Source organism: Amphiura filiformis, chromosome 14 (assembly GCF_039555335.1).
Source record: "Amphiura filiformis chromosome 14, Afil_fr2py, whole genome shotgun sequence".
Classification (NCBI taxonomy): Eukaryota; Metazoa; Echinodermata; class Ophiuroidea; order Amphilepidida; family Amphiuridae; genus Amphiura; species Amphiura filiformis.
This window is the reverse complement of record NC_092641.1, coordinates 49,623,312-49,637,352: the sequence shown is the minus strand read 5'-3', so window position 1 is coordinate 49,637,352 and position 14,041 is coordinate 49,623,312.

The following is a 14,041-nucleotide window of genomic DNA, read 5'->3' as shown; positions in this document are numbered from 1 at the left end:
TTATTAATTTCACTGGAATATTTAACAAGTTCTGAAGTTTAGAATTTCAAACAGATGGACTCCTTAAATTCTCATCGGACCCCTTAAACCTGGTTTACGCCCTCCAGAATGTACCAGATTTAGGTCATTAACATTTGGACACAAGAGGGCCGAATGCTGTATCCAAAATCGTTGGTTGACTATATGCAACAAATATATACATAATGTACGTATTAAGGGATCTAAAATGAGCGTTTATTGCGTTTCGACAGTATTTTTGTGGGACATGAGAGCACCTCAGACCTATCGAATTGCATTCTGAATACGAAGCATGTCTTTCTGATATCAAATAATTTTCATTTTTGAAAATCACAATATAATACAAATTTTATGACAAATTATAAAAATTTGATATTTTTTCAAATTTTGATATATAACAGTCCTCGAAGTAAATTATATAAATCTAATGATATATTCTTAAAGTGTATGTAGCAGGGAGGAAAAGCCGACGGTCAATTGAAAATTTTGACCTTTCATATTGAAGATATGGATTTTTTCCCACAAGACCTTATTTTTGTTTGGTGTTTTGGGAAAAAAAATCCATATCTTCAATACGAAAGGTCAAAATTTTCAATTGATCGTCGGCTTTTTATCCCACCTACATACACTTTAAGTATAAATCATCAGATTTATAAAGTTTACTTCAAGTACTGTTAAATATCAAAAATATCAATTTTAATGATTTGCCATAAAATGTGTATTAAATTGCGAATTTCAAAAATCAAAATTATTTGATATCAGAATGACATTCTTCGTATTCAGAATGCAATTCAATATGTCTGATGTGCTCTAATGTCCCAAAATAAATATTGTCCAAACGTTCATACCCCAGCCCTTAACATACGGATAAATATAAACGCACGTTCCGCGAGCCGCGTATGGAACCCCGGGGTATGGAACATCGCATGTATTCCATAGAATAATCCTATTTTTTGCAATCCCGTACTTAGAACATTTTAGTGTGAATTTTACCTCCTGCTGCATCTGCTGAGTTATCCTGTAAGATGACGGAGACTAACAGAAGACCAAGAATACAGATCAAGCCCTCCATTTCAACTGGAAAAAAAAAAGCGGGAATGTAGAAAAGTCAGTAGCGTAGCCAACGGGGGGCAGGGGGAGGGGGGGGGGGGAAGAGTGCCCCCTTACCAAAAAAATGAAAGAAAATACAAAGTATTATATTTTCATTAAAGACGAGCTTTTAAAATTGGCCAAAAAAATTACTTCTTGCATATTTATAAAGAGTGGGCACCCTTAATTACTAAAGTACCTGAAACCTAAATCTAGATGATGAATAAATATCGATTATGAGGAAAAGCAGAGAGTCAAGTTAAATTTACCATAGTTAAACTGTAGTGGCCCAAACAGTACAGGGTGTATCAAAATGATTGGTACCGAAGACTTCTCGTTTTTGCCGAATTTTTTTACTATTTTTTGTGCCAATTTGGGGTTAATTGTTTAAATATTTGTAATTATAGTAGTTTTATCTTCTCTAAGAATTTTAGATAATAAAGATAGCACATTCTATTCAGAAGTTACATGATTCTAAAGGAAAGTAGGTGTTTTTACACTTTTCATCGTAACGCTGGATCAGTAGCGCACCATTTTCAAAGCTCTATTTTACTGCAAATACCTTGTGAGGATGATATGTTGAAATTCATGGAAATGTTTAATATTTTCCTTCATTCATAATATATATTGATGTAATAATCAATATTTATTGCTTGAGAGTAATATTATTGACTTGAATAATTTAGGTGGGGTGAAAGAAGTTTGTGTATCAACACCATCCAGGGCGGTAATTTAAATTGTATTTTTGAGATTACTAAGTAGATGGTGTGGCAGAATGGCTATAGACTGTAGACAGCGTAGGTTACTTTAGACCTGGTAAAAGTTATTGGAATGGCTCCACAGTATTCCATACTTCAGTGTGCATTCATAGTAAAGAATCACTGGTCGACACGAAGCTATGGAGAAGTGCAGAGAAGATTTAGGAGACCGTTTCTAAGATCAAGGCGTATCCCATGTAAACATGCTATAACTTGCCATGCTTCAGAATTTGATATGGGCAGTTACAGAATGGACCCATCCCAGTTGTAAAGTTCTTTCAAGATAGGGCTGCACCTCACACTGCCAGAGTCGTAAGGCATGTAAGGCAGGGACTTCAAAAATTATCTTTCTAAAAGCATGTGTAAAGCAATTTTATGTTATGTATACTGAGGTGAGATATTGAAGAGTATGTATGCAATAAACGGTTCAAGCAGTGAACCTATTCATCTTGTGTTGTGTAAGTAAAACCATGATTACGTCGATCTTCGTTTAAATGACAATAGCTCCCAGATGCATCAACCTATCAACTTCAGATTTATAGATCAATAAGTTAATATATGCCCTTTCTATTGATATTACAAAAACTATATTAATTAGCAATTTTATATTTTTGATATATTTTTGAAAATGTCACATAGCCCGGTACCAATCATTTTGATACACCCTGTACTCTTAGTTTGAAATGCTTCTTGCTACCCTCCGACCTGCCTTATTACCATAGCATAAACGTACGCAACAGTTTTTATTAAAAAAACAAAACAATATAAAAACATTGAAAAATACATATTGTTATGACCATATTTAGAGTCAGCATGAAAAATTCATTACAATGAGTACAAACAAAATACAAGTATCGGGTTCAGGGTTTCTTTTTACGTTGAAGCTCACAGAAGGCTATGGTTTACACACAGAGCTTTAACCAGAATAGATTGAGCATGCATTAGGGAAGCCCTGAATGAGTCCGTATTCTCAGTTTCGATGCTATTAAGTCGCAACTTGTTTACTGACATGATTATCAGTGATTGAAGATGAAAATATTCAAGAAAGAGAGACAATCTTCTTTAAACACAAAAATTAACGAAACGTTTTCGTGCAGATGACTGGTATATTAACGCAGGATTTATTCCTTGTTTTAGTGGTCACCCGTATTTTTTTATATATATAAGTGGGATGATAACACCAGTGCGCCCTAGTTTTAACTAAGCTCAACCCAGAAAGTATCGAAACGATTATAGATGGTCAGATATATCGGGAACTGAAATATATAGCAAAAACTTATTTAATGTATATAAAGCGCAGCTTTCTCCTGCGCAGTTTGATACCTCTTTTCTTGCTCTACAATATCATATGGTCGAGTTATGGGCGCTTGCGTGGCTTCAAGTCGGATTTTGAAAGTTGCACTTAGTTCCATTCAAGACAAATGCGTTCGTCGTGTACACACCCCCACACCCACCCCCACACACACCATCATGATAAAGGACACACATGTGCTCTGTTTACTTAACCACGAACTTTTTAACACTTGTGGGACACTCTTAAGCATGTTAAGAGGAAAGCTAACAAGGCAATCAAGCCTGACACCACCTTAGAAGGCCTTCGGCGCATCCTGCTCAGGAAATGGCGAGAGATTGACCTTAGAAGGCCTTCGGCGCATCCTGCTCAGGAATTGGCGAGACATTGACCAAGGAAAGATAAGACATCTTGTTCAGAGCATGCGACGATCGGCGAATCCAGGCAGTGATAGACATTGATGGTAGGCACACCAGGTATTGAGATGTCAGCAGAAAGAGTTCATGAGATAAGTCAGAGATAAGTAAAGGGTAGCAAGTATTGAAGTTGGAAGTCGAAGGAGTAAAATAAAGTAAAGTTCATGGTTCAGTAAACCGAGCACATCGGTGTCCTTTGTCTTGATTTTGTGTGTGATTGTGTGTGTACACGACGAACGCATTTGGCTTTAATAGGAGCTAAGTGCAACTTTCAAAATCCGACATAAGGGTACTTGCTCATCAATTTCATTCAGGGGTGTGTTTGAAAAACGGCACAGCGCATTAGTAAAAAGAATAAAAAATACTAAAATTTTCACCAGGGTTCGAACCATTGCCAATTGCACAATGAATGCTAAAGATGCCTACTGTGTCACGGTGACTGTGATTAATATTCGGCGATTTTCAAAGATATACATATCAACACGTTTCTATAGTGTATTGAAAATCAGATTTTGGTAGGAATACAGTCATAGAAAGATTATGACTCTACTTGTCTGTTTGTTTTTCATTTAATACAAATTAATTTTGATGAATTGAACTGGTACGACTCTTGAGACTCGTGATAAACGACGATTAATTTTGTAATAATAAAATGAAAACGCTGGGTCACTCACGACGTCATTTGTAATTCATGTCAAAACCTGGGGAGGACCACACACATCCGTGTTACTGTATACGTGCGCAATCGATACTCAATGATCCAGACAATACCGTTTGAATATAGCGCCCTTATGTATGCACCTGCTCGACACATCTTGTCACTTGCGGGAAGATATACTATAGGCCTACCCTAATAATAGCTTACAATAGATACCCCACCGTAAATAGCTCTCTTCATTACCTCGCTGTATCATTATATACGCGCACGGTACGCACTTTTGAACCATATTTTGTTCAAAAATGATAGGAAGGACTGTTTTCAGCTAAAATGTTGGTTATCAGCAGATGCTTAATGATACCGGGAAGTGTTGCAGAAAGGTAAGCGTACTCTTTATTTATTCAAAATATCACATATCAATGAATCTAAATTGGAAATCCAAAAAGGAAATGTCAGGTCAAAATTCTCACCTTAGAATTATTATGAAATAAAATCAAACCAAATTTAGGCTCCGCAAACAACGTCCAATTATTCCCATTGGTGTTTGCTACCGTGCATATAATAAATTATGTTTTGGGGCCAATTTGAGAAGAGTTAATGCCTCGAGTTTCAAAATACACCGAGTGATGTTTTTTGATCAAAAACATCGACAATTCAAGAATCTGTAAAAACAAATCAAGAATTTTCTGGGATAATTGCAACTAAGTATAATGAAAGTTATGATCTAAGATACCAGATGCATCATTAATTTCCTGACTATGATATTTAGTTGTGGGAAAAGATTACTTTAATGTTTTGGCGGGATTATTTCCCGCCAAAAATTTCAACCAAAAAGAGCATGTAGCCTTAAAGCCACTCAAGCGCCCATAACTCGACCAAATGATATCATAGAGCAACAAAAGAGGTATCAAAATGCGCAGGAGAAAGCTGCGCTTTATATACATTGAATACGTTTTTGCTATATATATATCAGTTCCCGATATATCTGACCATCTATAATCGTGTCGATACTTTCTGGGTGTTGTCATAATGTGCAAGATAAGAGAGTGCATCTTTTAAAAAAACAATCCAATATGGTTCAGTTTTGAAATTGTGATTATTTTTCCAAGTGTAAGGATAATTTTTGGCGCAGTATATAGGTTATAACAGGTTCATTTCTTACAAACATGCTCTCAGTACTTGCAACTTGGACCCCTTCAACTAGGAGGGAAGTCATTGCTTTACATTTGCTCAGTCGCTTCCATCATGTGAACGCACTAGCGGGCTTCTCCCTCGTAAAAGGAAGGAGGTCCATGGTAACCGGTAGGAGTCGCAGGACATCATGCAGTTATTGTTAACTACATGTATGCACACAACACAGGGGCACTCACAATAGGCAATTGAACCCTACTGGTAGCGCTGTGTTGTAGATATATGAGATGAACTAGTTAGCGTCATATATGAAAAAGTATAAAAGCTATGATTTTAGTACTTTCTCTATGTTTCAATTACTTATTCTTTTCAAAATATCTGAAATATCTGTCACATTTGCAAGAGGGGTATCACGAAACCGTAATAGGTACAAATTTAGTATTTTCTGTCAATCAAGTATGGTTTATTCTCTACATGTCAATCTTTAAATCATTAACATAGTTCTTATAATAACGGTGGACCGCCTTGATGAGTAAATCACAGCAAACCAGTGAAAAATACCCCAAAACTCAATCAGTGGAGCTCCGCCCGTACATGTCAATAGCGTCATTATCGATTGGATTAGTCGACCGTAGCGAACAATTCGATCGCTCATTGGATTAATATTATCACGTGGTAATAAATTTGCGTTAGACAATCGATTACTATGATGGTTTAGTACTGCATATCTCGGTTTAATCTTCACTAAGCAGGTTTATGGCTGGAAAGGTCACGGTGAATTTGCCGTGGATATAAGTGCACTATGAATGACGATGAATTTTCTAGGCTGACAATGCGCACTTAAAGATTTGCCAACAGCCTGGGCCCTACTACAGTGCAACAGAGCATTAATGCCCAAAATTCAAAAGCTATATAATTTATGAACAATATACACTACACATAAAAAATACTACTACATGGGATTTTCAACATATAAGAATCCTAACAATCAAGTACCAACACGCACAGTTTTGTCCTTATATCACTTTTGGGTTTTTAACAAAATGTTATCAAACCTCTACTGTGATTGGCAGCTGCATAAGGCATCTCTTTGATAGCTGATAATGCCCAGCCATTCAGCAAGTTGCTACTAAATGACCTTGATAGGCTTGAATGAGCACTGTCATCTGCTACAAAACCATCACACTCAAGGACCTGATCACTCCATAATGCTGCAGGGAACACAGTACTTTGAAAATAAGATGAAAGACTCATTATTGATTAGGCGCGGATTTTAAAAGAACAGCCCCTGTGCGTGTATAGCAACAAATTGGAATAGAATGTTTGGAATTTTGTAACTAAAATACTAAATGCATTTTGCAAAATGTGCTCTGACAAATCTATAAAGCATTTCATTAGCTTTAATTTGACATATTGCTTGACATGTTTGGAATTATGTAAATCGTAAAAAAATATTTATTATCGCAAATTAATTAATCAATATTATGTCCATTAATTAAAAAAATAAATATAAATATGCAAATTTTCTCTGACAGAATTGTAGGATTTGACAAGAGTCAATCTTTCTTGTAAGTTTGATTTTTATAACATATTTACTTTTGACAGGGAAAAAAATAAATTCATTTTTTCATACATTTCTTTTATTATGCTAATTATATGAAATTTAACGAAAACGTGTCAAATTTTGCAACCTTATTAAAGATCAGAATTTGATCAAAATATGTTGTAAGTGACATCTTTCACTTTAATCTAGATTTTAAATTATGTGTCAATCTGTCCAAAATTCAGTTTTGGGCATTTATGCTCTGTTGCACTGTATATCCAACAATAAGTAGGTTGGCTCGCCTGGTTTCCATCTCTTCTTCTTTCTCCTCAGACTCCATCCAAAGTTGTTGTTTGTTTGGTTGCTCACATTTCAATATTTCTCATCTTGGTCTGTTTTTGTATAATCTTGTATTTATATATGGTCAATTCCAGCCAAAGCGGGCCAAAATTCTCTCTGGGGGCCATTTGGAAAATGTTTTCCTTTTCAATTCTAGACTTATCAAATGAGACGATCATGTCTAGTGAATCATCAGGTGGAAGTGCCATCGGATTGAAAAATAACTTTTCTTGCAAGACCAAATAAAGTGTTAAATGCGCATATGCATGTTACCCACGAATTCAAGCATTTTTCACCTGTTGTACGCCATAAAATGTCACTTTCTTTAATATCTTTCAATATTTTACGTGTGACTCATATACACTAGAAATCGGTGAAGACTTTGAACGTAAAATAGAATTTTATTACATATATCTACAAAGAAATATTTTGGTTATTACAAATTTTAAGAAAGAACCAGGTGTACAGTTAAGATTGTGTCAATTCTTCGAACTCTTTCCAAAGTGGCTGTCATTTAACATTACTGTATTATTTCGAAAGATTAGAATAAATGCTTCATATAAATATAAAGTTAGATTTTGTATCTCGTCGCAGGATGAGGATCTCGGATGGATTCGTGGGTAACAGCGTCTGAAAACAGCAATTCCTATTAATTTTTTAAATAAAAATAAAAAATACTTTTCCGTATGTCAATAATTCAGGCTGCAATGGCACTAAAATGAATTTTAATCAAAATACAGACTACATGGAATATTTAGAATGGATCATTATGGCATTTTGGGTATACAAATTTGAGAATAATGAAGTTGCCAAATTCAAATAGACAGAGCAAACAGTTTTATATTATTATTTTAGTAAAATCATTCCATATTTTCATGCAGCAATATTCTATTAACTCGTGTTTGACAGTTCCTAAGAACTAAAACACTATCAATACATTGTTAACTATAATTTAAGTAGGGATTCGTGGGTAACCAAAATGTTCGTGGGTAACACATATTTGAAGGTATGTATTGGTAAGCGGCAAAATAGAAAATATTACAGAAGGTTGGAAACCACCATGCGGTTATTCCTCCATTGTGTTTCAATGATTCCCGTTTCTCTAACCAATTGCATTTACCCAAAAATGGTAATTTAGGATAATCAATCAAAACTTCATGATACAGCTTCAGTATACCTTCAAGAGGACGCTATTAAACAGGACTGTTTTGGAACCTATTTCGCATGTTTTCAAAATGTTAAGATGCATAAGAAACATATAATTTACGAGTAAATCCTTGGATTCGTGGGTAACGCCGAATTCGTGGGTAAAGCTATAAGTACTATAGTACCGTTTGGGGTTTGCGTTTCTTAGGTGTATAAACTGTAAGTACTATCAAAATTATAGCATACCCATGGCTTGAATATGTGCTGATTTAAACTTAAAATAAACAATCTCCTTATTTTTCAAGGTTAGCATCTATTCTGGATTCGTGGGTAACAAAAGTTTAACCGTCGTAGATTCTTTTTTAAAGCGGTGAACGAATTTTTGCGATTTACAATTTTAAGCGCTTGTCAAACTAAATTCAGTGTCCAAAGTCATTAAATGTTAATTTAAGTTATGGCAATTATATTTGCTGGACTCGTGGGTAACAGTTGATACGTGGGTAACGTCAAATTTGATTTTATGGAATTTTATGGGTAAAACGTATTTGCATAAAATAATCACTTGGACCTCAGAATTATAGAACGAAACTTCGTTTCATGATATAGTCATTTATGGCATATTCGCTTAACATTTTTCAGAACGATCATTTTATTTTTGATACGCGGGTAATAAAATTATTAGCCAAATTGACTTAATGGCCTCTATAGTTCACAAACTTTGGTGGAATTCAATCGTTTTACATTATGATGAGAGATCATGCAAACGTCTTTCTAACGGTAATAATTTCATTTTGATTGAAGGACATTCAATGACATATATGGTGCTTTATCTTTGAATTCGTGGGTAACGCCAATTCATTTAAGCTATCATAACTTGTCCCCTGGTATGACTTGCTAGTAAAGGCCTATATGCACAAAGAGAGCACATTGGACGTGACATGATATGCTCCATCAATAGCGTGATTTCCTTTATTAATGACATTTTAAAGTGGAAAGTTAACATAGAGAGAATTTTGTCCCGCTTTCGCTGGAATTGACCATATATATATATATATTTTTTTTTTGTAATTCTGTAATACGGTACACAATTCAGCCTTTAGCTGCGATGTATTTGTTAATAAAACCTGAACTTAACCTAAATCGCACCACTTTGTGGTACATGTAGAAAAGAAATAAAGGGTGTGGTATTATCCTTTACACCCAATAATGTCATTGTTTCCTCGGCAATAAAAACGTTTAACTAATGGTGATACGCATTCGGTTTTTACTGCCTCGGACATATAAGTTGTGTGTAAAGGATAATACATACTCGTTATTTCTTAGGTGTAATTATTGTGACCTTGGAATTTACACATTCTATCGCTCTATATAAATTTAATGACTTATTAATAAATTAATACGAAAATTATAATGGCTGAATTGTATACTTATTCCATCACACCAAATGGTCATTCCATGTGGCATTGGGGAAGTTAATATAATTGGCCTTGTTACTTGTTTGAATTAAACATGATTTGCATGGCTAATTTGAAATTTTTACGCATGTCCCAGCTTGCACTAAATTGGAATCAGCTTACAGCAATTTGCCAATTTTGACTTTAATAATGCTCTGCATGCTAGCCATATGCTTCAACATTAACCCTAACCGCCTAAGGGCTTTTTGGCGACGGGAAGGGAAAGAAGGAAGGAATAAAGAGAGAAAAGAAGGAAAGAAGTTGCTTGCTCTGGGTGGGATTCGAACCCGAGACCCCTCGCATGCCAGGCACTGGGTCGGCGACACTTTGCCACGGGTCTTGGGCTTCGCTGGCCAGTTAGTCCGCGTATACCAGTACTTACAATTTCACATCATACATTACCTAGAAAGATAAATCAATAAAATAGATCCATATTGGTAGGCTAGCCTACTGACTTATGAAGCCTGACCACTAGCCAAGCTTCGAGAAATCGGACATTAATCTCCAAGTTTTAAGATATTTTCTCAAAATATATATAAAACGCTATGTTAAGAACCACTGAATTAATGCTTGGTTTGTTTGTACGCATATTACTGCATTTTCCCATGCTGATTCCAAATACGATTCGACACCGCGTGGAGAAAGTTAATGCCATAGTTATGACATTACACCCTCATAGATTTCCATTAGTAAATCAAGATCTGTGAGTAAATGGGTTTTATAACCTCATTTAGGCCTATATTTCGGCTTAAAATGGACAGAAAACATTCCTAACAATTGTTACTAATATTATTGTTTCATATTTTGATAAAAAATAACAAAATCGTATTTTGTTATTCAAGCAATTTGATAATATCATAACAATGTTCCGACATTTTACCTCCCATAAAACTCAAATTCAATCTCCTTAAATCCGCCATTTTAGGCTAATTCACTACATTATGAGCATAATAATGATGACTCATGGAAAGCACATTTTCTATCAAATACCGTATGTGACCATCCACCACAACTGAGTCCGGATGTCTCCAGTGCCACTATTGAGATATGCTCCATTGAACTTAACAATAAACAATAGGAAACAAAGGATTTATTGACTGTTTTATTGATTTTTCACTACTTAAATGTCAAGTACTATAGACATGATATACATCATTTTAAAACTAATTTCAAGCAAAATATTTTGGTTGAATATCTCAAAAATGATGATTTGCGACTTCAGGGCTCAGTTGTGCTGGATGGTCACATATTATTTGACACCATCTCCCGACACACCCAAATAAATATTTAACCCGTGCGGTTTATATGCAGGCCCCATTCAGATTAGTCATGGTACTTCGTGAAGAAATATTCTACACTAAATAAATCACAAACGCAATATTGGAATAAACTAAAATTTTGGCAATAAGCTTTTGTCGTGGATATCTACTGAAACATACCATAAAAAACGATGTAGGAATCACGAAATACGAAATAACCTACCTTTTCGACTTCGATGATAAGCAACAAGTTTCCTTTTCATCCGTAAGCAACTGTATCAGTAACAGTACGAAGCCGGGTGTTGATCAGATCACAGCCAGCCAGTTAAATAAGTAACCTTTTTTCAAACTTGCATAACGTAAGCGTCTGGGATTTATGACGATGATAACGTCGAAATGAGCACCTTTCTGACTAATTATCATTATAGGAGAGCAGTCTTATATATAGTCAACCCATATCTTCCTATACGCTGCCACGATCTTAATGAAGCTCTTTACACAATTAACTTTTCGATCACGTGATATGCAGTATAGTTTCATCTGTTTCTCATAACCAATCAAATTTAAAAAAAACAATGACTCGTGTAGTTGGGAAAAGGTTCTGGTGTTTTTTAATTTTTTGTTATGATGTACTAAAAACCCAGCAAACACAAAACGTTTTCGACATCATTCGCAAAAGGTTATAAAAGGTTGTCAGAAAACGTTTTTAAACGTTTATATAACCCGACGTTAAAAATGTCGGGTTATATAAAGAGTGTATTAAGAGTAAAAAAAGTTTTCATAACCTTAAAAACATTTTTTGATAATCTACTGCTCAGCAAACAAAAAGTTTTACAGAAAACGTTTAAATTTCGGGTTATATAAAGGGTATAAAAACGTTTTAATAACATTCCCAAAAACATTATTGAAAACTTGATACAAAACATTCTAACCAGAATGTTATTTTGGGGTTGAAAAAATATGTTGCGAAAAATGTTTGCCCAAAATATTCTCAATAACGTTTTAAAAACGTTTTCATGACCTTTATATAACCCGACATTTAAATGTTATTAAAAGGCTTTGAAAAAAAACACCCCATTTTAAGAACATTTCTGTGTTTGATGGGTTCAAACATTTTTTCATAATGTTATTTAAGTATTGACACAATATTTGGCAAAAATGTTTGCAAAAATAGTTTACAATAACATTTTTTGAAAACATTTAAAAATATTGTTGTCGTGTGTTTTCATACAAAACGTTTTAAAACGTTATCATGGCCTTTATATAACCCGACATTTTAATGTTATGAACGTTTTTACCTAAACCAAAAGCCAAAATATAACCTATTTAAAACATTTTTACAACGTTTTTGTGTTTGCTGGGAAGTTTTTCTTCATAATTGTTGGTTTGACACCAAATCTGTATTTATATTTAGATTTCTTGATATCTTGCCTTTAAAAATGCATACTTTTATATCTTGCCTTTAAAAATGCATACTTTTATAGTCTTAAAGGGGTATTTCGTGATCCTAGCATCCTCAATTTATGTCATTTTTCATTAGATATCCACGACAAAAACCTATTCCCAAAATTTCAGTTGATTCCGATTTTGCGTTCGCGAGTAATGCATGATTATGTGTATTTCACTGCTCCATATACAATGCGTTGTAATTTCGTTCTGGTGCACCAGAACGAAATTCAACTTTCACGATATCTTTGCAAAACGAATTAATCTGCAAGAAATATTTTGTACATAAACATTATGTAGCCAGAGGTTTCCAGTGATATAAAAATCTCAACTTTTTTGATAAAAGTGGGGGGATGAGGCTGTGGATCACGAAATGCCCTTTTAAATGAATAATTAAGAAGTTATTGCACTGTCTAAGAATACACAGCTGCCTTAAATTACGAACACGATTGAAATAAAATCCATAAAAAAATGCAGTTGGGTTTTACAAGTCTGGATTTTCTTTGCTAAAAAACATTTCGAACTACATGCATATCAAAAAAGCTCAAATTATCGAACAAAACGTTTAATATAAATCAGCATTCAATATAAGCCCTATCGCAGTGCAATGTGTTTCCCCAAATTCCCCTGTTGCGATACAACTTTTAAAGTGCAGTGCAAAAGTGCGATACCACATTTCACTGAATTTATGTCTTTTTCTTCTTTCGTATGCTGCTACCGAGGGAGATTCAGATCTCAAGTTTGCTGTTGAGCAGCCAATCTCGTGTGGAAACATCAACTTCAGAGAGTCCCCTGGCTCCATTTGGGGGTCGATGAAGGTGACAAGATTTGATGATGTTGTCTGCCGTCCGCTCTTCCTGTCCACACTCGCAAAGTGGGCTTTGGGTGAGGCCCCATCTATGCATACTAGCCCTGAAGCGACATACTCCTGTTCGCAGGCGGTTGAGTTTCACCCATGCATGGCGTGGCAAATCCGAGCCAGGACTGGATTTCGACGTATCTGGGATATACCTCTTCAGGGGCGAAGATGACAACTGCCATCTCTGCTGCCATTCATTGCCTGTCCAGTGATCCGATGTATCCTTGGTCTGTGCCTGATGGATCAAAGCATGTGCCAGGGGCGGATCCAGGAATTTTCAATAGAGGGGGCGCCGAGCCACCGCCACCGCCGCCGCGGCTCGGCGCCCACACAAAGTCAGGCGCCACTCTGCAAAAATACACAGAGTCAGGCGCCGATCTGCACAAAATAGAGGGGGCGCGCGCCGCGTGCGCCCCCCTCTAAATCCGCCACTGTGTGCCTCCGATGTAAATGGGTGTCGCGACTTCAGACGGGGTTGCTGAGCGTCTCTGTTGACCACTTCATGGAGAAGGTGGCCTGGGTTCAAAGCACGCCGAGTCAGAGCCATGGTCTGCGACTTCCTCCTCAGATCGGCCGGTGGAATACCTGCTGATCTGCTGGGGTTGGGTGAAGGCAACCACTTATAATGCGGAGA